We start from the raw sequence: 21,797 nt of genomic DNA, 5'->3' as shown, positions 1-21,797 counted from the left end.
AAGCCCCAACTTCCTCTATTAACCTTCATTCCCTCCTCATACGCCCAGAGTCCTAACTCAAATGTGGGGGCTCATTGCCTGGAACTCACCCAGGGCCTCCCTGGGAATTAGAACCATTTTGGTGATTGAATACATAATATAAGTGTGTATTCATTTTAAGTAATAATAATAACTAACACTGATCGAGCACTTATTCTGCACCAGGAGTTCCAAGTGCTTTACACATTAACCAATGGAACCCTTGTATTAATTTGCAATTGCTGCTGTAACAAATTACCACAAACTTGGTGGCTTACAGCAATAGAAATCTCTTTTCTCTCAGTTCTGGAAGTCAGACGTCCAGGGCTGTGGCCCCTCCAGAGACTCTGAGGAGAGTCCGTTCCTGGCCTCTTCCGCTTCTGGAGGCAGCCGGCATTCCTAGGCTCATGGCCACATCACTCCAAAACCTGCCTCTGTAGTCACGTTTCCTTCTCCTCTTCTGAGTGTGTCTGATCTCCCTCTGCTACTCTCTGACAAGGACACTTAAGATGGCATTTAGGGCGCACACAGTAATTCAGGAGAATCTCCATTTCGTGGTCCTTAATCCAATCACATTTGCAAGGACCTTTTTTCCGTATAAGACAACATTGACAGGCCCCAGGGATTAGGACCCAATATTTGGGGGCGGGGACACTCTTCAGCCTCCTCCAGCCCTCAACAGCCTATGAGACAAGCACTGTTGTCCTGTCAGTCACTGACAGCATCCTTAAGGAAGGACCAGGTTTGCATTGCTCTACACCAGCACCGCCCCGGAGGAGTTTCTGAGGTGGTGGTAATGGTCCAGACTCACTGTCCAGCATAGTAGCCACGAGCCAATTATAGCTATTGAACACGTAAAAGTTGGTTAGGGCCACTGAAGATATGAATTTTTAAATGTTATTTTAGTTTACTTTTAAATTTAGGTCACCCCATGTCATTAATGGTGACCATATTGGATGGTGCAGTCATGGAGACACTTGTTTTCAAAAAATCGCTTGCTGTAGTTGCTATTTCTTTCGGCTTGGGACCTGTCATAAACTGTCATTTAAGTTTCATGATCCATCAATAAGCTTCATTGTAAAGTATCATCCAGGGGTCTCAGGAGTGGCCTCCTCCAGCCCTCAGGGTAATAAAGGAGAGCCCTGAAGCCCGGGGGCTGCCTGCCCACAGCCCGTGATGGCCTGTGGGGTCTGGTCCCTTCCTCGTTTCCTCCAAGTCTCATCCTCGTTTCCCTCACAGGTATCAGAGCCACCTGAGTGCCTGTCAGCTCTAAAAACCAGGGCTGATCTAGGCCTTCGGGTCTTTGCAAATTGTCCTTTTGTGAAGCGTTGCCACTTAGCCCACCAACATTGTATTACTTGTCGGAAGGACACCTGACGTCCAGCTCATCCTTCGGTCCTGACAGAGTGACGCCACCCAATAGGGTGACCGCTCTGGGACTGGCCCAGTGGCATTCTTTCTTCAGCAGAGGCCTTTTCATCCTGAAGGAAACAAAGTGATTTAAATTAAGTAGTCTTATTCCATCTTTTTAAGCCAACACAGACTCAATCAGAAAGGATGGGTAAGAGGAAAGGCCCTGGCGGCTGGGGTGACCTCCATCCTCAGCAGGTGAGCCTGGCTGGGAATTAAAATGCCGCTGCCTTTCAATCTTGTGCTGTGATGGTATCTATTATGTTACCTTAATTTTAAAAAATACATCATAAATCACACACATGCGTGCACACAAGAGTAGAGGTCTTACAGCCAGGCTGTCTAGGTGCACATCCCAGCTCTAGCACTTGCTGTGTGACCTTGAATGGATTACTTAACTCCTCTGTGCCTCCATCTGTTCATCTTAAAATGAGAATATTAATAGCATCTATATCAAGGCAGGAAAACAGGTTAATACTTCATAAAGCCCTTAGAACAATGAACAATATGTGATATATGTTACACCTTCAATAATTATTTTACACATATAAGAAGGCCATCACATTCTCAGACACAATTTGCTGTTTCCATTGCTGAGTGGGGCCTTTCTATTCACAACTGTAAGCATCTTTGCAAAATGCTGCCTGGCCAGTCTACAGAAGGAGGGACGGGTAGGTGTAGAGGCGGGGGAGGAGGGGCTTCGAGGGGTTGGGGGGATAAAGCTGAGGGGATAATAACAGGGCATATCGACAGTGGAATGCGCTTGAGTCCGCAGGGCGGGGGCGGGCATGTCTACAGATTACCCGCAAACACACATTCTTTCTGGAAGAGGTCTTGGAATGCTTTGTTGTTTTTTCATTTTTAAAATTGACATAACTTAAATGCAGTAAAACTCACCCTTTTGTGTACAGTTCGATGAGTTAAGCTTTGTCATTTCAAGGTCTGTCGACCAGGGAGACCTACAGACTCCTTGTCTCCCTCCCTCCCCCCACCCCCCTCCTACCCCCATCCCCCTCCTACCCCCCACCCCTGCAGTGTATGCCAAGCTAGGAATCCAGGAATTCATGGAGGGTGGAGCCTAGAAGAACCTGCAGGTGGAGAGAGTGACCTGTAGCAGTGAGCAGAAATGTGCTGCGTGCGGGTGAGTGGTGTATTTGGAGTGAGGCAGAACACCGGTTTCCTGGAGAAGTGAGTTTCTCATCTACACATGGAAGGTGTGCAGTCTCTCTCCACGGCAGCCTCCTCCCTGCTGTTCCCTGGGCCCTCGGACCTTGTCACGGGCATCTGCTAGGCCCCCAGGCCGTGCTGCAGTCTCTTCCTGCAAGTCAGAGGGACTAACCCCTGAGATTCTCAGACCCTCAGGATCTACCTGGCACTGACGGATACCCCTGCGGTGGCCGTGGCTTCGCGCGAGAGTTAAGGCCGATCCACAGGTGTCGTGCCCGTCAGTGTGCTCGTTTGTTCACACAGAAATGCAGTGGGTGGAACAGCCTCTTAACATCAACATCACAGCACAGTGAAGTCACAGCACTATGGCCATCAACATGGCAAACAATTTAGTAAAGTATTGTGACAACGAACCAGTCCCAGCGTCGATCAGAATCCCGTGTGCAGGGCGCCTGGTCGGGGACGTCGGTCAGCAGAGGTTCGGTCCGAGTCTGACAGAGCAGAGCAGCAGTGTGCTCACCTCTCAGTCGGGAGCGGCTCTCTGAGCTGTCAGAGTCCTGGGCCCTTAAGGACTTCAGCAGAGCCCTATGACGTCACCTTACCAGTCCGCACAGACTTGTTTCCTGTCAGCCCCTGCAGCTGCCACGCCACCTATCTGTTTGTCTTCATGGGGAATTTCCACAGCACTCAGTGTCCAAGATGGAGCCACGCTTGCTCATGCAAAATGGAGTCACTCTTGCTCATATAAAAACACACTTTTCAGGGTCACTGTGCACAGACCTACACCAGCTTCCATCACTATTCACTCCTTCGGAAGATGCCCTTTCTTCTGATCCTGTGTGTCCCTCCACTGCCCCCACAAGAGAGACTGTGTGTCAGGTGCTTCCCACGGATGCCCTGATGGGACCCCAAGGCTTAGAAAGGTTGAGTGGTTCTCTCAGGGTTCATGGCTCATGAGAAGCAGGGCTGGAATTCATACTCAGGTCTCCAACCCAAAAGCCACGATGCTCCCACAATACCAATTACAATTCCTCATTCAGGGTTTTCTGGCAACAGGAACCTTGTCCTGTGGGTCTGCGACTCCACGGTGCGGTAAGTGTGCAGTGTCATCTTGTAGGAAAAGATGGTGGTTGCCAAGGCCACGGGGCTCATTAGCTCCGACCCGGAAACCCAGGGCTTTCCTTATTCCTGACTCCTCTTTCCCCTGCTTCACACAGAGCGCAGTGATGGTTCTGTGTAGATAAAAGGGAGGGAGAGAGAGAGAGGAATCATGGGATTTGAGAAAACTGGCTTGCCCCAATTATTTTGCAGATGACAAAGTGGACTCAGAGAAGTCAGGTAACTTGGCTAAAAACTTGGGTAGTTACCGGCAGAACTAAAAGTCTTACGGGTGAGTAAAGACTTTCTGAATCGTGAGCATTGTGTAAAACTGGAATTGGGTCTCGAGGGAAGGTTCAGAATTGTCCTCTCTGAGGACTTTTAAGGACATCAAAAGAAACCACCAGCGTGTTCACAATAGGTATCCTTGGGTAGTGGGATCGTGGCTATATTTGTTCTTTTCCTTTATATTCTAAGTTTTCTACATGCAGCGTGAATGACTTTCAGAATGAAAAGAGCTGCTTCAGAAGGACAGTGGGATAGGGGTGGTCACACACAGGGAGGTGAGGGGCTCATTATTTTGAATTCCTTGTGTAATTATATTTTCAGTAAATTCTCAAAAGCAGCTGTGGTCTGTAGTGGAGATGTGAACACAAGTAGGCTACTCAGATGAGAAAGTGAATAGCTTTTTTCTGCCAATTGCTTTGGTGGGAATGTATTAGGTTGAATGGGGGACAAAAGGAGAGGTGGGATGAGAACCGAAGGTCCAGGCATTTGTACCGAGGCCTTAGGGACAGGTGCACAACCGTGTGAAACTGCATATTGTGGGAACAGAGCCCCAGAGAGCAGTTTCCAGGATCTTGGCCTCACGTGGAAAGGTGCTGGCTCGGGTAGTAAATGGCCATCAGCTCTGACTGGTTGGCCGTCAGCTGTGGCTAGTTGGCCGTCAGCTGTAACCAGTGAGCCATTGTCCACTGATATAACCGCCGTGGCTACGCTAGCAAGTGTGGATTGCAGCTAGCAAGTGGGGTTGTTTGGTTGGCTGGGAGAGAAGCGGACAGCGGATTGCGGATCGTGTGGACCGTACTTCCTGTGTCTCGCCCGGCTGCCAGCGAGACAGGTACAGGAAGACCCCTCGTTGGGGTACTGGTGGATGTTTGCTTTTGTGTCTCGACCAGCCGCCAGCGAGAACATAATGGTATGGCTCCCCTACCTATGGCTCCATTGGTGCTCCTTTTTGGCCTCACCATGCCGTGTGTTGTGTGGGGAGCGGGAACAGAGTCCCTGCATTATACATATTTTGATGTCAGTCGTCGTGGTAAATCAAATTAGGAACACCCAGTGGCTATAGGCTTGTGTGGTTTACCCAGGTGCCAAGTCACATTGAAAGACAGGTGCAGAGGCTCATTTACAAATGCGGTGGACAGATTCCCCTTGTGTGAGCCACGGACTGTTCACCATGATACCCTGGCTTCCGCTGTGCCCTCCATCGTGCCTCTCTGTCTCTCTAGATTGCAAGCCTTTGGGGGGCAGGGCTGTGATGTCTCCCTCTGGTCTCCTCCGAACCCAGCACAGGGTCTGGGGTCCAGCAGATGCAATGCATGTGCTGAGCTGAGCTGAATTCATTGGCGGAGAAGAGCTGGAGGCCCAACTAAATACTGTAATTACTTGGGCCGGACTGCATTGCCTTCAAACTGGAGTACACATCAGAATCAGCCGCCAGCTTGTGGAAACCAATTTCTGGGCCCACCCCCTAAAGTTCTGTTTCAGTCGGTGGAACTGAGAGTCTGCTTTGTGTGTTTTTTAATTACCTCCTACTCTATTGATTCATTATGTTTTGTGCGTGATAAGAACACTTAACATAGAATCTACCTTCTTGGCAAATTTTTACATACACAATACAGTATTATTAGGTACAGGCTCTATGCTGTATCGTCGATCTCTAGGATGTACTTGTCTGTATAACTGAAACTTTGTGCCCTTTGACTAATACCTCCCCGTTTCTGCCCCCTCTCCCTGATTGCCCCTGGCAACCACCATTCTACTCTCTGCTCCTATGAGTTTGACTATTTTAGATTCTTTGTGTAAGTGCCCTCAGGTAGTATTTGTCCTTCTGTGTCTGGCTTATTTCATTTCGTATACTGTCCTCTAGGTCCATCCACGTTGTCGCAAATTGCAGGCTTTCCTAGTGTTTTAAGACTGAGCACTGTTCCATTGTGTATGTGTAGCACCTTGTCTCTATCCATTTATCCATCAGCGGATCTTTAGGGTTTTTCCCATATCTTGGCTATTGTGAATAATGCCACAGTGAACGTGGCTGTGTGTAAATGGAAAAGCTCACTTCCTCTTGTGTTTCTCTTTCACTCACACCCTACTACCACACTCACACATCAAGCAATTCTCTGCGACACCAGCGAGATGCCCTGTAATTCAACACGGTTCTGACACTACGTGGAGAAGCACTGCTCCTGCCCAACTTCAGATGCCAGCACAGATGCATCCCTGATTGGCTAGACATCAGCGTTAGGTTTGGTAATTTGCTAAAATGAGTCACAGAATTCAGGGAAACACTTATACTTACTGGTAACATGAAAGGATAGGATACAGGATAAAGGTGAACAGCCAGGTGGAAGAGATGTGTAGGGCAAGGTGTGTGGGAAGGGGTGCAGCTTCTGTGCCCTCTCCAGGAGCCACCACCCTCCCAGCACCTCACCTGTTCACCAAGTCGGAAGCTTTCCGAGGCCTGTGCCTTTGGGATTTTCATGGAGGCTTCCTCATGTAGTCGTGATTGATCATTAACTGAATTTCCATCCCTTCTCCCCTTCCTGGAGAACAGCAGGGGGGGTTGAAGTTTCCCAGCTTCTCTAATCGGTGACTAGAGAAAGACCACTTGGTCTTTCTAGTGACCAGCCCCCATTCAGGAGCCCACCAAGCACCTCCTCATGGGAGCAAGGACACTCCTACCACCAGGGAAAGATGGAACTGACAAGGGTTTTAGGACTGCTGGGCCAGGACCCAGGGCAGAGACTAAACATATTTTTTCTGTTATTTCCAAGCATGCATTTAACTCGTATGGATCCTAATTTAAGGTAGGGCTGCAGGATCATATGCTAGTTCTCTTTTTAAGCTTTTCAGGAAGCTCCACACTGGTTTCCATAATAACTGCACCAACCACCATTCCCACCCACAGCACACAAGGTCCATTTCTCCACACCCTGGCCAACACTTGTTATCTGTCACCTCTCTGGTAACAGCCATCTCCACAGATGAGAGATGCTATCTCACTGTGGTTTTGATTTGCGGTTCTCTGATGATTAGTGATTTGAACATCTTTTCATATACCTGTTGTCCATTTATATGTCTTCTTTGAAGAAATGTCTATTCAGTTCCTTTGCCGTTTTTTTAATCGAGTTCTTATTTTGTTTTACTATCAAGTTGTAGGAGTTCCTTATATATTTTGGATGTTAACCCTTTATCATATACATGGTTTACAATTATTTTCTCCCATTCTGTAGATTACCTTTTTATTTTATGGTTTCCTTTGCTTTCCAGAAGCTTTTTAGTTTGACGTAGTCCCATTTGTCTATTTTTGCTTCTGTTGCCTGTGCTTTTGGTGTAGAGTTCAAATTTCTAACACGCTTCCGGGAGATGCTGGTGCCCTGGTCCTGGGATGGTACTTTGAGTTGCCTCGGGCTCTCTGCCACCCTCTGCACACCTTCCAGGGAGGTGGGCGAGGGTAAAGAGGCGCACTAAAGAGTGGCAGAGCACTGCAGGGAAAATTAAAGCCAGTATGACCCTGAGAAGTAAAAACTCTCCAACTGACTGCCTCTGCTGAAGTCACAGGAACTGGGACAGTCAGATGACTGTGGAGCCACCTCCTTTATGATACTGAACACTGTGATGGAAGACAGACTGTTCTTTGGATATGGAGCCTTTTCGTTTGTTTCAGGGCGTTCTTAATTTCTGTGTCGTATGGTGACGTGTCCAACATGTATGTGTTGCTTTGGGCAGAAATGATTGTGCCTTTGTGTTTCATAAATAGAAATTTCCCACCTCATTGAATGAGGTCCAAGGACCTGCAGAGCTGACCTTTTTGCCCTAAAGCTGCTCTTTTCTGCAATTCACTCTGTTGCTGTTTATAAAAGATTATTTATTTTTGAAAGTAGCACATAAGAAATAAGTTTAAAACGTACATATCTGGGCATTTTGCTAACTTACCATTTTCCTCCTCTGACAACTTTCCTAAGCGTTCTAGACTCCTGAGTTAGAAAGAGGAATGAGTGACCCTTTTCAATCAGGAAATTGGTGGATGAATGACGCCTGGCATCTTGAACTATGGGTCCGTGAAGAGAAACGGATGGCAGCCTATTTGAATGGAAAAATCCTTCCATTCCTTCCTAAAGTGACACTGTTGCCTGGGTATTAATCTTTCTGTACAAATAATATTTATGACAGAAAGGTGAAAACCATTTACATGTATCGTTTGCCGAACAGAAGAGTAACCCAAATCAAAACAGTCAACTGCGTAATCAGTGATATGTTGTTCCTTTTAATACAAGTGGGCAGGAGCTGGGCAGGGAGGTTCCTGTAGGATTCAAGCATAAGCAATGATAATACTTTCAAATCAAGAAGTAAGCTTCTGTCTTGAGTGATAACTGCTTATAAAACCTCACTAATAAGTAGAAACATCAGTGAACTAATCAGATTTTGTAACGTGCCACTAAGAAATTGCCTTGCTTTGTGCTCTGCTTCTCCCCCTCTCCGTTGGGAAGTGGGGCAGCCCTCAGACTCCCAAGGACCATGGTAATTAGGTCCATGTGCTGCCAATCGCCTTTATTGAGTGTAAGTGAATTTATAGGCAGAAAGTGACACTTGTGGAGGCTTCTGTGCAGTGGCACTAGCTGCTTTCTTTAGAACGCAAGAGAAATTTATGAGCCTGCTGACATTAATGGAGGTGGCTGGATGACTTGGGGGGTACCGGCCGGAAACCCCTCCATCCATATATTTTTCATACTTGATGAAACACAGATAAATCTCTGTCCTGGGAGTCTGAAATGGTGGGGCCCGTTGAAGCTCAGTGTCAGACCTCAGGGGGAAAATTGATCATTTTAGTAGTTCTGCTTTCTAAATCACCGAGAATCTAGAGCTGGTCATTTTCACATTTGTGCAAGAATGTTTGACAATGTGCATAAATTTTTAATAGGTCCTAAGTTTACCAAATGTTCTCTCTCTCACATTTGCTCATTGAAAGATGGCGGGCATGGGTGGTTTTCTCCTCAAGCTTCTCCAGATAATAGAACAGAAAGGTGGATCGATCGCTGTGTCAAATGGATTTTTATAAGAAAGTAACATTAATCATTGAATAGACTCTGTAAGAGATTAACATTGCCCTTCCCCCACAAGCCTTTGTCACATATAAGTCATAAAGTGCCTAGCGCTGAGAGGAGCTTTGGAAATTATCTAACAGGCACACAATGCTTATTTTTCACTAACCGAATGAATCAGCCTAGTTCCACTGCACCATTTGGCAGAGAGGAAAACGAACCAGGTTCCCACAGCAGTGGAGCGATTTGCTCAAATCACACCGCTGATTAGTGGCAGCAGCCCCAGGTTCCTCCATTTCCAGTAAAATACTGTTTTCGTTACACAGCTACCCTGTTGCTCCAAAAATAAGACCCAGCCGGACAATCAGCTCTAATGCGTCTTGTGGAGCAGAAATTAATGTAAGAGCTGGTCTTATTTTAATATAATATAAGACCAGGTATAATATAATATAATATAATATAATATAATATAATATAATATAATATAATATAATATAATATAATATAATATAATATAATATAATATAATACAATATAATACCGTGTCCAATACAATATAAGACCAGGTCTTATATTTATTTTTGCTCCAAAAGACACATTAGAGCTGATTGTCCAGCTAGGTCTCATTTTCGGGGAAACATGGTAGCCTCTCGAATGTGTCTGAGGCCTTATGTTAAGGTTTTATTACTGGAACCCCAATGTGCCGTGTACTCTCCATGGCCACCAGCTCAGTCAGCTGCACCCATGAGTCCTGTGCAGGGCCATGCAGAGAGCCGAGCCTGTGGGTCAGCGAGCTGCTCGGAGCTTAGCTCTGCTTGGACAAGTCTCTCACACTGGCTCAGGCCTTGCCTCCCTCGCCCCCTTCCCTTCTTTGTCTCCATGGCAACCTGATGGAGGTACATAGCTTTCAATTCCATCCAGTTTGTTGACTCCCTGGTGTGAATCCCCAGCCCAGTGAGGTCTCTTAAACTGCAGACATGGAGACCCAGCTGCCCAGGCAGCGTCCCACTCAGACATGGTGGACAGCTCGGGTTCCGTGTGTCCGCACTGAATTAGCCTCTGATCCCCTGAAACCTGCTCCATCCCAGCAGACAGTCTCTTTGTGTCGTCTCAGACTCTTCCTTCTCTTAGCCCAACTCCCAGTCAGTCAGAAAATTCCACTGGCTCTACCTTCAAAATATACCCCAAATTCACCCACTTGTCCGGCCTCCATCTTCACTGCCCCCTGGGTCTGGGTCTGAAGCCCATCAGGCCTGGACCACAGTAGCCTCCTAACTCACTGCCTTGCTCCGACCTCATTCCCCAAAATCTGTTTTCAGGACGATGAAAGTATATTCGCTATCTGCTGCTGTGTCACAATATTACCACAAACGTAGTGGCTTCATATGACACCCACTGATGGCTGCACAGTTTCCGTGGGTCGGGCATCTGGGCACCACTTAGCTGGGTCCTCTGCTCGGGGCGGGGGTCTCGTCTGCTCCCACACTCTCATGCTGGCAGCATTCAGGTCCTCGTGGGCGCCAGCCTGGGGCCTCCATTCCTGGCTGGCTGTCGGCTGGAGGGCCCCCAGCTCTTTGCCGGGTGGGCCTCTCCCTTTGGCAGCAGCTTCATCAAAGCCAGCCAGGGAGAGAGTGGGAGCAAGGAACACAAAACCAGGTAGAGCAGAATCAGGGAACTAACAGCTCTTCGTCCTGCTTGCTGTGTCCTTTTGGTTCCAGGCATGTCACAGGTCCCGCCCACACTTGAGGGAGAGGGAATAGAAGGTGGTGTGAATACCAGGGGTCAGGGAACCCCAGCTGCCTCAGAGTCTGTCTGCCAGAGAGCAAGAATCTTCCTCTGAAAACCCAGGGCAGGTCATGACCCGGCTCCCTTTTCCCTCCAAGAAGGCATGTCTGGGCCCACTGTCCTGAGGCCACTTACAACCCTGGCCCAGAGACACCTTCTTCTCAGCAGGAGCTGTGACCCCGCCCTCCTCCCCAAGAACCCCAGCCTCTGGGAGACGATCTTCCACACGTGCCGCTCCCAGGACTGTCCCCAGTGTGTGTGTTGTTCCTTCTAGCGGATCTGCGAGAAGGGAAGTTAGAGGCTTGTGCTTATGTTGCTGAATCCTTTCTCTGCAGCATAAGAGAAAAATTGTGATATGATTGTTTTTGGGTGGTTTTGTTTTGGTTATTTACTTCCAACTTGTTTGTGTTTTTACTTTTCTCTCTGACCCAATTGTTATTCAGATGGTACTTTTAGGTTTCCAAGTGGTTCGAAATTAAATCACTAGTATTTTATTCCCAGAAACATAAATAGTTAAGTGATAGGAAAATGCAATATTATCAATAAGAATAATGTGGTCATTTCAGTTCATGCAGAAAAACCATTTAATATAATCAAATACCCACTTCATATTTTAAAAATTTAACAAAAAAGATGAGTTAAATTCTTAGCATAATAAAATGTAAGCTGAATAAAGGCAGAGATTTTTGTTATCTTCTGTTCACTGCTTTTTCCCAATACCTAGAACAGTGTCTGTCACATAGTACACACTCAATAAATATGTCCTAAATGAGTGAGTGAGTGAATGAACCAATGAAACACTGAGTATTTTTTTAAAAACAAAAGAGAGCTATACATTTAATGAACAAATGGGATTGTCCTTCCAAAAAGAAAGGACAATATGAATAGGCTTTCCCCCAATAATAATTAGCACCATAATATAAATTATTGTTAATATAAAGAAATGAAAATAAGAGAAATGAGTATTTTTAAGAAAGTGGCAAAATGTATATTTTTAAAAGTCAATGGTAGGCAAAATATGGAAGAGAAATATATGAAAATTCAAGAAGTCTATAAAGATTAAAAGGAAGAAATGAAAAAACGCTTGAATAAATGGCAAGATATGCCATGTTTCTGGTTAAATGGAAAAATGACAGATCCACTCTAGGTAATTTATAGAGATAGCACAATTTCAATTAAAATCCCAACAGGATTATTTATTGAACTTGAAACATAATTATTAAAGTCATTAGGATTACAATAAGAAAATAAGAACAATAAGGAAGAACAAATGGCACAGTATTTTCAAGTATATTATAAAGAAAAATAAAGTAAATCCATGATACTAACACAAAGGCACAAACATGTATCAGTGAAACAAAGCAGAGAGCCTAGGAACTGACAGAGACAGAAGCAAATGGTGCATAATGAATTAAGTCAAAAAAGTAGGAAGAATGGAAAAACATAGTTGCAATAACTAGGTTTCTTCCTTGTTAACGCTAACGAGTAGGAGAAAGCAGAACGGAGAACTTAACGACCCTAAGGAGGTCACAATTTTCCAACTACAGGAACAAAAATATTTTCAAAGAAAATTGGACTAATTGTGCTATAAAAATTACAAGGTTCATATAATACTCGAACCCTAAAATAAGACATAAAGGAAACCAATGAGAAATAAAATTTATTTTATTATAAATCATTTTACTTGTTTTATTTAATTACATACATAATCCCTATTTGCTAGAACAAGGAAAACAATACTGAAATGTATTTAAAAAAATTAACAGTTTTCCTCCCTCTGGTCCCTTACCTCAGAACTAATGCAGTGAACAGTGCTTGTGTGTCTCCGTGCGCGCATACACACACATGCGTGCACACACACACGCACACGCCCACACATGCACCCACACGCACGTGTGCGGTTCTCCTCCCGTCCCCTGTCCCTTTCTCTCCTGATAACACGTATCCTCCCCAGCCAGCCCATCACTAACTTCCTCACTATTCAGAGAGCAGGTTGATCTTTATGAGGCTGGATTTGGTCATCGAAGCATTTAGTAAGTGCCCGAGGAACACAAAACTCAGGTCCAGAAGCTGAACACTACAGTGGGATTTTACTATAACTACGTAGCCATTCCCCAGTGGGTTGTTATTACAGTTTTTATGATCTGCAATTTTTGCTACAAAGAGTGCATCACAAATACCTGGGCTTTCGTTTCTGTAAGAATCCCTAAAGTGGAGCTCGTGGGGCAGATGTGTGTGTGTGAAAGGCATTTAAAGCAGTTGTGGCCGCTGAAGCACTAAGGACCCACTGTCGAAGCGTTCACGCAGCCGTGGCAGTGCCTGTGGTTGTTAGTGGGGGGTCCTGGGCACCCAGCACAAGCCCAGGCTCTTCCTGCAGGGGAACCCTTTGCCTTTGGATAAGTCACTTAAACGTTCACATTTTCAAATTTCCTCCTTTGCAAAACGGAGAAAAGGACGCACCTTGCAGAATTTCTGTAAAGATGAAATGCAAAACCGCGTTGTGAAAGGCGTGAGTGAAAATGCTTTGGAAATCTTCATGCCACCGACACACGAGCTGTTACCATTTCTGTTAAGTCAGTGGCCCCAAAAGACGGAGGAGACAGTCACACGGAGTGAGCAGCAAAATGTCAGCCTCCCCAGCAGCTCGAGACAGGCAGATTCCAGTGGGGCTTCCGTCCTGCACCCAACTGGTCAGCACCCGAGTGGGCAGAGTCGCGTTCCTGTCTCCACCTCAGTTCCTCGCCGAGGACTCCCTGTGGGCAGCAGGTTTCTGGAGAGCTTTTGGGGAACCAACATGGGTCCAGGAGTAGAGCATGGCCCCAGACCCAGAGCGATCTCACTGGTGAAACTTTCGCACTAGTAAATATTCAAAAGAATATTTGTTAACGCTGTAAGCACATGTCCTGCAATGATTTACAGTATGTGTCCCACCACCGAAGCTGAGACAGTAGCTCCGTGGTGACATTTCCTCAACCAGTAAGACTATCCAACTGACCAAAGGTCTTTCCCATTTCCTAGTGGGGAAAACAGATGGCAGAGGGAAACCAGAACAGCGTGGCGCGTGTGCTTGAATTCTTTCCTTCTCGGGAAGTGACCAGGGCTTTCCCTGGTGTATTCCCATCATCCTACCTCACCCTGTAAAATCTGGGCAGGGCGGGGAGGCTGTGGTTATAACGCATTTTCATTCTTCCCACTTAAAATAATGAGACGTCGGCTCCTGGAAAGTGATTCTAGAGCAGAGCACCTGATTTTCAGGAGCAGGTTGCTGCTGTTAGCAGGAGACACCCGTGTGGTGTCACTGAGGTGACCTGGAGAGATCAGGATGCTCCCGGAGGCTCAGAGAGCAGAGGACATGTCTGTCCCGGCCCAGCCCCTGCCCCCACAGTGTGGGCCTTCAGTGGTAATTTGTCAGGCTCTAGAAGGAAATGGCACCGACATGGCCTGAGTCACCAGATGCCAATGACAAACCCTACTTGTACAAAAAAAAAAAAATGTGGGCTGCTTCACACTTCCGCTGTGGAGATGAGGGAGCGGGCAGGTCTGGCCGGCCATGGGCCTCATGCCAGAGTGGGGACTGGGTCCCACGTGCCTCAGGTGGGAGCTCGTGTCTTAGGCTCAGGACCAATGTCCTATCTGTGGGGCCCGACAGGGCTTGAGGCAGGGTCATGAGACCAAGGATTTGGATGAGGTGGGATTGGGGGAGAAGTGAGAACAGGATGGGATCAAACAGGCTGGGGGGGAATGGCTGAGGATTCAGAGCTATTGCTTGACGCACGTGAACCACACCTGGAAGCTCATGTAGGGGAGAGCAGGTGTGACAGGTGCTGGCCCCACTTGGGAGCCAAGGCATTGGAGGCTATTATCCTGAATAACCTGGTGCGATATGGAAGGGATGCTTTGAGTCAAGAACTGGGATGGAGGGACCAAAGAAGCTGGAAGAAATGGCAGGTGACTAGAGCCATCCACCTGGAGCAACTGGGCCGTGCCGTCACCTAGAAGATGAGTTCTCTGGCAGGGAGGGGACCTGGTGGCTCCGTGGCTTCTTTCTTTTGTAACATTCCAGAAGTAATCTAGACCTCGTGACACAACGGTGTCATTTGTTTTTGCAAAATAGTAGACAATCTCGGAAGTTTGATAGATAACATAGTCAATATTCAGTGTTCATGTTCAAATTTTTCTGAATAATTTTTAGGGAGTGGATTTAATGAATAACTTAAAGTCTGTCTTTTGCAGAAAAAGCAGAGAACCATATGATTTCACTGATATGTGGTATATAAACCAAAACAACAAAAGAACAAGACAAACAAATGAGAAACAGAAACTCATAGACACAGACAATAGTTTAGTGGTTACCAGAGGGTAAGGGGGGTGGGGGGTGGGGGGTGGGAGATGAGGGTAAGGGGGATCGAATATATGGTGATGGAAGGAGAACTGACTCTGGGTGGTGAACACACAATGGGATTTATAGATGATGTAATACAGAATTGTACACCTGAAATCTATGTAATTTTACTAACAGTTGTCACCCCAATAAATTTTTTAAAAAGTCTGTCTTTTGGAAATTATACTTCATTTAACACAAATTAAATACTGTTCCGGAAAAGTTGAATCCTTGCTTTAAAAAAATGCAATCCCCGTGGAATGTGCCAGCATTTGCTTGCAGGTCGCTCAATGCAGACTGAGAGCTCAGAATATCAGATAAATCCACAGCCTTACCAAGTTCCACATCCATTTCTCAAACGTTGTGTTCTTGGATGCTTTCCGCCTTTCTTGTTCCTCTTTTTCTGTGTTTCTCTGTCGATCTGGGTGTGATGAGAGCCCTGGCACACATCACGCGGGTTGCTTTTCCTGCAGCCATGTGACGACTTCCATTTTCTGCACCACTTGTCCCACTTGCTGGTTCGGATGCCCAATTGAGGAGCAGCCTATTTTGGCATCGCCTGTTGCAGCAATTTGAGGACAAATGGAATTTGGGGGCAGAGGGGAGACGACATGCCAGCACAGGCTGCACGTTAACTCTGTAAATCAACGAAGTGATGAAAGTTCAAGGATGAGCACCTGGGCTGGAATTAAGCATCAAGGTGTAATCGAGGGAAGGCTGTGATTTCAGTAATTACACACACAAAGGCAGCATATTTTAACAGTAATTTTGCAGAGGATTTTGCATTAAAATTGTTTTAAGCAGGAAAGAGCCTTGCGCCTATGAAAGTATGTTCCAAGCTGCAAAAAGAAACTGAGGTCACCCAGAAACAACGTAGCATTGCCCTGGGCTCTCCATCCCAAGTTCACATGCCTCAGCAAGACCTTGGGTTGTGGGATAAGAGGGAACCCATTTTATTTGGTCGAAAAACGTATTTAATACGTGCAGTTAGGAAGAGCTCTGGGATACGTGACACTTCAGCAAACCTTAAAGCAAGTGGAGGACACACCACTTGGTGCGTTGTTTTATCTGAGAGGGAACATCTCTGAGGGGGGAACCGAGGTAGAATGTGGAGCAGGGACTGGAGAAGCAAAGAGGCAGGTGGGGGATACGCCAGGGGGCACCGGGAACCAGCGGGTGTGCCGTTGGGAGCGGAGGAACCATACGTGCAACGTCTGAACCGGGACACTTAAGAATGAAGGGCGCTGCTGGTATTAACTGCACGTGGACTGGGACACACACGTTAACTCAGGTGTATGGGCTTGGTTTCATTTGGAGCAAGAGAATGGGTGAACTTGGAGCAGAGAAATGGCATGAGGCGACATGTTTTAAAAGGGTCACTCTGGCTGCTCCAGGCAGGAGACCAAGGGGAGGGCAGCAAGGAGACCAGTTCATTGCAGGACCACAAACACAGGATAATGGAGGCGCGGACAGCGGAGACGATGAGGAGTGGTCAGGTTCTAGATGTGTTTGGAAGGTAGAACCCACAGGGCTGCTGCTGCTTGAACACGGGCATGAAAAGACAGGAGTCAAGAATGATACTAGGTTTTACCCTTGGAGCAACTGGGAAAAGTTTCCATTTTCTGAAATGGGGAGAGTGTGAAAAGAGGGGGAGCTTGGGGGGAGAGGTGAGGACAAGGGTTGTGTCGGGACATTTCAGTTTGAGATCCTTCCTGCACTTCGGGAGGGACACGTTGGACAGGCCGTCGATTGTATGAGTCTGCAGTTCGGAGAAGAGACGCAGGCAGGAGACATCACATGAGGTGAGATGAAGCTCGCCGGTGGCATTGGAAGCTGGAGGAGAGCATAAGGGGGTGGGCAGAGAAGAGAAAGGACCGAGCCCCGGGCCACCCAGCTCTCACGGAGGGCGCCAGGGAAGTTCCAGCAGGTTGAGCGGATGGTCAGGAGACAGGAGAACAAAGAGGGACCCCAATAAGCAAATCGTTTCAGGAAGAAGGGAAGGTGGAGAGCTGAAATACTGCTACGGGTCATGCAACGTGAACACCTACATAAGCAGACGAGGAGGAACTTAATGAGACAGAGGAGTGGTGAGACAGGCAAGAGGAAGCCAGGGTGATGCCAGGCCTGGAAGCCAAGGGAAGAGAACTTTCCACAAGAGGGTCCTCAGTCGTCTGAGCGATTGAGAGAGAGCTGAGTGGTAAAACCTCCACGGAAAGCTGCAATATCAGACTCATTGCTAAAGTTATGTGTTAGTCTCTGAGGGCTCCCCTAACGAAATACCACAGTCTGGGCGGCTTAAACAACAGAAATTCATGCTCACAGTTCTGGAGGCTGGAAGTCCAAGATCAAGGTGTGGCCAGGGTTGGTTCCTTTGGAAGCTGTGAGGGAGAATCTGTTCCAGGCTCTCTCCTTGGCTTGTAGATGACAATCTTCTCCCTGTTTCTCTTCATATCGTCTTCCCTCTAACTATGTCTGTGCACAAATTTCCCCCTTTTATAAAGACATCAATCCTATTAGATTGGGGCACACCCTACTCCAGTATGACCTCGTCTTATCTAATGACCTTGGCAACGTCCCTATCTCTAAATAATGTCATGTTCTGAGGTGCTGAGGGTTGGGACTTCAACCTATGCGTTTGGTGGGGGTCATAGTTCAGCCCATGACACCTTGGGGGAACTATTTTCATGGAGACAGTGACTGTGAAGGATTCTTTTGAAAAGCTGACAGTGAAGGAGAGCAGAGACAGGTGAGTAACGGGAGGAAGATGAGTTTTCTAAAGGAGAGACCCTGGGCGTGTCTCAGGTTCACAGGGCAGCACCCATTTGGGGGGAGCTGCTGGAGAGAAAGGGCCCTACAGAGTGAAGGTGTGAGGAGGGGAGGCCAGGAGATGCAAGCCAGGCTGCCCTGAGTCATGGGGGGCAGTGGTCCCTTTGACCAATGAAAGCAGGGACAGCCAGTCGGGTCTGGGATGGACCACTGGTCCCTATCAAGATTGCAGCTTCCCTCTTGCCTCCCCCAGGGACATACCCAGCCAGCTGGTGGCAGAACCCGGGAGTGCGAGGGAGGGTATGTGGGGGCTGATCGTTCCAGGCAGAGAGCCCTCGTTTTGTCATTTCTGTTGTTTGAATGTCGACGTTCGCACAATGTGTCAGCTCTAAGCACAGCGGCGGGTTTCCCGGACAGTGGGCCTGGATGGACGCTGTGGGTGTGCAGTCCCTGTGGATGGCAAACCCCATGTCAGTGTGCCTGAGTGAAAGCACAGCCTCTGCCCCTCGGTGATCCTGGGGCTGTGGGGAAGGCAAAGAAAGAATGGGGTGCGTGGCAGGGAGGAGGCAAAGGGGGCACAGGTGGGTGGGCATCCAGCAGAAACCAGACGGACTGTTTCTACTCTTAATCTTTCCTGACACCCTCAGTTACTCCCCTGGAAGTCCCCAGATGGGCTGTCACCTGCAGTGATGCTGTCAGAAACACCATGGAAGCCAAATATTTTGATTCACTCATCTCTGAGTACAAGCGCCTCCCCTGGAGGTTTTCCACCCTCTCGGTGTGCAGGGTCCGAAGCACAAAGCACTATCACCATGCAGCTTCCTCCTGATGAGCAGGCAGCGATCAGCTCTCTCAGTCCTGCGGAGCCTTCCTGGAGAGACGGAAGGCAGTGTCCCCATCTCTGCGTGGTACACCCTGAAAATGGTGGGGGCGAGATCCACAGGCCAAGGAAATAGGAAATAGAATTCAAAACCTCTTTTCTCTTAGCATGGTCTAAGAGACCAAGTCACAGGGAGAGAGCCCCGACCATTGCAACCCAGGGCACCCTCGGAATGTCGCAGCTGTGGGAACAGGTCCCCTTGCCACAGAGGGGCAGTGGAATGGCACACACACAAGAAAGGGTGTGTGTGCGTGTGTGTGCGTGTGCGTGTGTGTGTGTGTGTGTGTGTGTGTATCCGTGTGCCCGCACACGAGATAAAGGGTTTTCAGTTTACACTGTCACTTTCTAGATAGGAATTTTCAAAAATATCTTTTAAATGCATGCCCTGCAACAGTTTTTACATTCTTTAAGGATAAGACTAATTCAATTTCTGATTATGATTAATTATATAAACTAATGTGACTGAGAAGAACTAAATATGTTCAGTTATCTATGAAAAATAAATACATTTAATATTATTTTTGCAAAAGGTACTATGAAAAACATACATTATTAAAGCTTACTGCAATTGATATGTGACATAATTAAGAAATCCACTGTAAAAATGGCACTGTGAATAGTTTTAGTTTTTATAAATTGCTAGGTTTGCTTGGAGTCCTCAAAACCCTTCAAGCTTTAAAATGTGGAAATAAAATGATACAGTGGAGTTGCTGGTAAGGGGGTCACCCAAGGAATGAGGTGAGTGGGTGTGAAGAAGAAAGAGTGCTCTAATTTTTCATCCAGTGCATGCATAGGTTCTATCCAGGAGCTGGCTGGGCCAATTGCTGCACAGCTCAGTACAGGGCAGGCAACCTGACAAGGCATGAGCGATGAATCTTGGGGACAAGCAGCATCTGAGGCCAAATACATGCAGCAGCCACGGACTAGAATGTGAGCCGCACGAGGGCAAGGTCAACATCTTTGAACCGTCAGGCGACTGTCTTCCATAGCTGCATCCAGAATCTAGTCAGTACTAAACAAATGTTTGTTGATTGACTGTATGAATAAGTGGGTGTATAGATGGATAAATAAATGGATGGATGGATGGATGGATGGATGGATGGATGGATGGATGGATGGATGGATGGACGGAGTGAATGAATGAGTGTGTGAGGCCACCAAAGGAGCTGTGATAATGGTGGCTCCATAGACAGAATGGCAAACATCGTGTGTGATCTGCCATCCTCACTGCTGGTGCATTTGTCCACAGACCACACACACACACACACACACACACACACACACACACACACACTGCATTGTGTTCAGTTCCTTTCAAAGCAGCTCTGAGGAGCTGAGTCACATTCCCACAGATTGAGCCCATAGGAGAGGTTCAAGAGACCCGAGAGGTTTTGTCCAGACAATAGCATGTTTGAAAAGCAATCATGTGGAAGAGAAAGGGAATCAAATTCCATGTGTCCCCAGAAGGTGAAACAGGAACCCAGGAGTCAGGTTGCAGTTGGTCTAGTCTCAGCAAGGACTTCACAACAGCTGGAGGGTCTGGAAGGGGGGGGCTTCCTGAGGGAGAGTGAGCCACCCGTCCTGAAGGCATGTAAGCAGGGGCTCGGGGGTGCAGTGCGGGTGTCCTCAGAGGGTGTCTGTGACCGCTGGCTCCCCAAGACCTTTTCAGGGTCTAAAAGTCAAACTCTTTTCCGATGACCACTGAGACTCTATTTGCTGACGTTTGTACCAAAACACGGTGGGGCGGGGGCTGCTGGGTCCTCAGCGGGGAGCAAGGCAGACGCCCCAGTTCAGTCATCGTGGACCTCACCATCATGCACCTGCCTTTAAATAGTTTCATTCGACAATGTCCTGAGGACGCAGTAAAAGAGAATTAATTCTACTAAGACTTGACCTTTGAATACATACCGTGTTTCCCCAAAAATAAGACCTAGCCAGACAATCAGCTCTAATGCGTCTTTTGGAGCAAAAATTAATATAAGACCCGGTCTTATTTTACTATAATATAAGACTGGGCCTATAATATAATATAATATAATATAATATAATATAATATAATATAATATAATATAATATAATATAATATAATATAATATAATATAATATAATATAATATAATATAATACCGGGTCTTATATTAATTTTTGCTCCAAAAGACACATTAGAGCTGATTGTCCAGATAGGTCTTATTTTCGGGGAAACAGGGCAATAGCTTTCTAATACTCTATGTGATAAAATCAAGAGCATGGAGAAGTGTGCCGGCATCTCGAGGAAGAGGCTGGGAAGTTGTCTAGTTCCAAGGTGAACTAACCACTTTTCACAGAGCATCACTTTTTTGGGGGGAAAAACTGACAAACTCTGGTTATTCAGAGTTGAGTTTTTTGGACACACATTTTCTCAAAAATGAATCAAGTGAGCCTAAAGGAAAGCAGCTGAGAGTATTTGTAAAATTTGGGAAATCTTGTGGTCACCTCTCTGAGTCTGAGAGCTTCCCGTTACTTAGACATGTGGTGAGAAGGTTGGTGGAGTTGCTAATGAATGTGGTTTTTGATATGAGCAAATGTGGCAACATTGGGAAGATCCACATAACTCAGTGAACAGTTATTTTCCAAATGACCCATATCCAGTGTTACAGAATTGTGCAGAATTATGGCCAAAAGATTTATTCCATGGGCAAGAGAGACTGACGGATTTCCATGTGACGGAGAAGCAAAAGTCCGTCGATAGTTTCAGATTCCACATCACAACCATTCTTTAGGAAGTAACCACTTGTCAAGCGTGGAATAGAATCAAAGCTGAGTATTCAGTTATCTCAAAGGCTGTTAAAATAGTCCTTTCTTCCCCAATTATGCATCCATGTGAGTCCAGTTTTCTTCCTGTGCCTCAACCAAGACAACACAGTGCATCTGATTGAACCTAGGTGTAGATATGAGCAGCCAGCTACTTCCCATTAAGCCAGACCTTACAG

The 21,797-nt window shown here is 46.7% G+C and overlaps 1 protein-coding gene across 2 annotated transcripts in view; it reads left to right on the top strand.

The window, feature by feature from the left end:
- The window catches only part of DRC11 (dynein regulatory complex subunit 11), a 136,597-nt gene that overhangs the window by 35,507 nt on the left and 79,293 nt on the right, over nt 1-21,797 (top strand). The gene's annotated exons all lie outside the window — the stretch shown is intronic.

This window comes from Rhinolophus sinicus, linkage group LG01, assembly GCF_036562045.2.
Source record: "Rhinolophus sinicus isolate RSC01 linkage group LG01, ASM3656204v1, whole genome shotgun sequence".
NCBI classification, from domain to species: domain Eukaryota; kingdom Metazoa; phylum Chordata; class Mammalia; order Chiroptera; family Rhinolophidae; genus Rhinolophus; species Rhinolophus sinicus.
Note: the sequence above shows the minus strand (reverse complement) of the source record. Positions and strands in the feature narration are given on the sequence as shown.